Below are 4,649 nucleotides of genomic sequence, written 5' to 3'. Positions count from 1 at the left end.
GAGTGGGTAATTTGCGCGCCTGCTGCCTTCCTTGGATGTGGTAGCCGTTTCTCAGGCTCCCTCTCCGGAATCGAACCCTGATTCCCCGTTACCCGTTACAACCATGGTAGGCGCAGAACCTACCATCGACAGTTGATAAGGCAGACATTTGAAAGATGCGTCGCCGGTACGAGGACCGTGCGATCAGCCCTAAGTTATTCAGAGTCACCAAGGCAAACGGACCGGACGAGCCGACCGATTGGTTTTGATCTAATAAAAGCGTCCCTTCCATCTCTGGTCGGGACTCTGTTTGCATGTATTAGCTCTAGAATTACCACAGTTATCCAAGTAACGTGGGTACGATCTAAGGAACCATAACTGATTTAATGAGCCATTCGCGGTTTCACCTTAATGCGGCTTGTACTGAGACATGCATGGCTTAATCTTTGAGACAAGCATATGACTACTGGCAGGATCAACCAGGGAGCTGCGTCAACTAGAGCTGAGCAGCCGGCCGCCCGGGAGTGTGTCCCGGGGGCCCGCGCGAACACGCAAGCGTCCGCTCAATTATTCTGCAAACAGGAGGAGGCTGAGCTCCCCTGCACAACACACCTCGAAACCCTCTCAGGTCCCGGCGGCGCGCAGCGCCGTCCTAAGTACTTGGTCGGGTTCGAGAGAGGCGCAATCGCCCGGAGTTAGGCGAGTAGACGCTTTAGGTGCGACCACCCGTGCTCCCAACTGAGCTTGCCGCTGCCGACAGAGGCCCGGGAGCGTGCTGTCGTGGCATTGCCGGCGGGAGACAACACGCGCCACCTACGGTGACCGGCAGCTCCAACGCCAGCGCCACAGAAGGACAAAAGCCCTACTTGGGTGCCGAAGCGAACTCTCCCAGCACAGCGCACGCGCCAACACGTCCGCACAGCTGCGATACAAACCACCTGCGAGAACCGCTGGGGCGACCGAGCAGCAGACGGCGTCGCGGCGCCGAGCGCCGGGCGGCGGCGCATCCTCAGCGCACAAAGTCCTCAATCGGACCAGCACACTGCAGATGGCCACCGCGCTTCGCACCGGGCCCGCGAGGACCTACTTTGGCCGCAAGGCGCCGCGAGCAGGGGGGCGCCGGCGCGCAGCTGCGCCGCCTGCCGCGTCCGTCGGCCGGCGCGCCTGCCACCGGCCGCCCCCACCAGCCGGCTGTAGCGCGTGCGCCCACGCACCGCGCTGCCAGCACGCCGGGCGGCCCCCCCTCACCGGCCGGGGACGGTCCCACCCAGCCACCGCCGCGTATCGCCTCACACCCAGATCCCCTTTCACGTTCGTGGGCATGGTGGGTCCCCTTTCACGTTCGTGGGCATGGTGGGTATCCCTGAAACAACCGGTTAATAGCTCGACCGATCGTCGCCAACACTGATTCACCTCTAGCGAGAACAACCGCACCACAACGGGTTACCGGTTGTTCATTTGCGTAACGTCACCAGCAAACGTACACGTCCATCGCCATTTGCAACGAGTATTGCATGCCTGTGTCAGGTGTCACAACACACTACGTCTGCCCACATAGACGCAACAACATGTGCACGCCTAGAGAACACGTGGAAGGTAGACCCCGTACGTATGCGGTGTCCATTGCGCGAACGACTGTCAGCCCGCCTCTGCAGCATGTCGCAGATGTGGAACGCGGTGCAACATGCTATCACGGTGTGTGAGAAGAGACGACTACGTCCGAATACACGCTCCACTACATCAACAGACTGCTCATGCTGATCGCCATCCAGGGCGTCCGTTCCTCCCACACGTCTGTATGGCGTACCACACTGCAATCCAGCTCTTATAGGGAGACGACACGTAGCTGCGTGCACAATATTTGGACTGTATGGTCCGCCGTTGCTAGGCGCTGTCGTCATACGGTCACATGGGCCACGATGTATCATTCAGTACATACGGAGCAATGTGCAGTACAGTTTGTGGGTTTTGCGTACATCGGCGGACAGGTGACAGGCCGTACCACAACGTAGGCTGAGTACGTCGGCATGCGAAGGGCATTGAACATGCAAACTTCTCACCGACCAGCTTGCGAAGGCAGGGGGGAAGGGGGGGGGGCATGTACGTCCTGCTGCTATCCACACTACAGTGTATAGCAGGAGCATGTGGAAAGTCAGCAACACCTGCAAGGTGTTTAACATGACGCGATACACAGGGGACCGGGCAGTGCGAGTAGCGAACTATATTGCGAGGGTTGCGGTTAGGCAACACTACACTACTTTAACGGGTTGCATAACAATTACAGAGCAGGTTCAGCGACAACGTGCGTCAGGTTAAGGCGCAATATAGTTTAGGTTACGGCGCACTTTAGGTTAGGTTAAGGCACATTATAGGTTAGGTTAAGGCACAACATGGGTTACGTTAAGGCACAACATGGGTTACGTTAAGGCACAACATGGGTTAGGTTAAGGCACAACATGGGTTAGGTTAAGGCACAACATGGGTTAGGTTAAGGCACAACATGGGTTAGGTTAAGGCACAACATGGGTTAGGTTAAGGCACAACATGGGTTAGGTTAAGGCACAACATGGGTTAGGTTAAGGCACAACATGGGTTAGGTTAAGGCACAACATGGGTTAGGTTAAGGCACAACATGGGTTAGGTTAAGGCACAACATGGGTTAGGTTAAGGCACAACATGGGTTAGGTTAAGGCACAACATGGGTTAGGTTAAGGCACAACATGGGTTAGGTTAAGGCACAACATGGGTTAGGTTAAGGCACAACATGGGTTAGGTTAAGGCACAACATGGGTTAGGTTAAGGCACAACATGGGTTAGGTTAAGGCACAACATGGGTTAGGTTAAGGCACAACATGGGTTAGGTTAAGGCACAACATGGGTTAGGTTAAGGCACAACATGGGTTAGGTTAAGGCACAACATGGGTTAGGTTAAGGCACAACATGGGTTAGGTTAAGGCACAACATGGGTTAGGTTAAGGCACAACATGGGTTAGGTTAAGGCACAACATGGGTTAGGTTAAGGCACAACATGGGTTAGGTTAAGGCACAACATGGGTTAGGTTAAGGCACAACATGGGTTAGGTTAAGGCACAACATGGGTTAGGTTAAGGCACAACATGGGTTAGGTTAAGGCACAACATGGGTTAGGTTAAGGCACAACATGGGTTAGGTTAAGGCACAACATGGGTTAGGTTAAGGCACAACATGGGTTAGGTTAAGGCACACCATGGGTTAGGTTAAGGCACACCATGGGTTAGGTTAAGGCACACCATGGGTTAGGTTAAGGCACACCATGGGTTAGGTTAAGGCACAACATGGGTTAGGTTAAGGCACAACATGGGTTAGGTTAAGGCACAACATGGGTTAGGTTAAGGCACAACATGGGTTAGGTTAAGGCACAACATGGGTTAGGTTAAGGCACAACGTAGGTTAGGTTAAGGCACAACGTGGGTTAGGTTAAGGCACAACGTGGGTTAGGTTAAGGCACAACGTGGGTTAGGTTAAGGCACAACGTGGGTTAGGTTAAGGCACAACATGGGTTAGGTTAAGGCACAACATGGGTTAGGTTAAGGCACACCATGGGTTAGGTTAAGGCACAACATGGGTTAGGTTAAGGCACAACATGGGTTAGGTTAAGGCACAACATGGGTTAGGTTAAGGCACAACATGGGTTAGGTTAAGGCACAACATGGGTTAGGTTAAGGCACAACATGGGTTAGGTTAAGGCACAACATGGGTTAGGTTAAGGCACAACGTAGGTTAGGTTAAGGCACAACGTGGGTTAGGTTAAGGCACAACATGGGTTAGGTTAAGGCACAACATGGGTTAGGTTAAGGCACAACATGGGTTAGGTTAAGGCACAACATGGGTTAGGTTAAGGCACAACATGGGTTAGGTTAAGGCACAACATGGGTTACGTTACGGCACAACATGGGTTACGTTACGGCACAACATGGGTTACGTTACGGCACAACATGGGTTACGTTACGGCACAACATGGGTTACGTTACGGCACAACATGGGTTACGTTACGGCACAACATGGGTTACGTTACGGCACAACATGGGTTACGTTACGGCACAAATTAGGTTAGGTTACGGCACAAATTAGGTTAGGTTAAGGCACAAATTAGGTTAGGTTAAGGCACAAATTAGGTTAGGTTAAGGCACAAATTAGGTTAGGTTAAGGCACAAATTAGGTTAGGTTAAGGCACAAATTAGGTTAGGTTAAGGCACAAATTAGGTTAGGTTAAGGCACAAATTAGGTTAGGTTAAGGCACGATATAGGTTAGGTTAAGGCACGATATAGGTTAGGTTAAGGCACGATATAGGTTAGGTTAAGGCACGATATAGGTTAGGTTAAGGCACGATATAGGTTAGGTTAAGGCACGATATAGGTTAGGTTAAGGCACGATATAGGTTAGGTTAAGGCACGATATAGGTTAGGTTAAGGTACGATATAGGTTAGGTTAAGGTACGATATAGGTTAGGTTAAGGTACGATATAGGTTAGGTTAAGGTACGATATAGGTTAGGTTAAGGTACGATATAGGTTAGGTTAAGGTACGATATAGGTTAGGTTAAGGTACGATATAGGTTAGGTTAAGGTACGATATAGGTTAGGTTAAGGTACGATATAGGTTAGGTTAAGGTACGATATAGCGTAGGTTCA

This window comes from Schistocerca serialis, unplaced genomic scaffold (genome assembly GCF_023864345.2).
Source record: "Schistocerca serialis cubense isolate TAMUIC-IGC-003099 unplaced genomic scaffold, iqSchSeri2.2 HiC_scaffold_338, whole genome shotgun sequence".
Taxonomy (NCBI): domain Eukaryota; kingdom Metazoa; phylum Arthropoda; class Insecta; order Orthoptera; family Acrididae; genus Schistocerca; species Schistocerca serialis.
The sequence above is the reverse complement of the archived record's forward strand: the minus strand, read 5'-3'. Positions refer to the sequence as shown.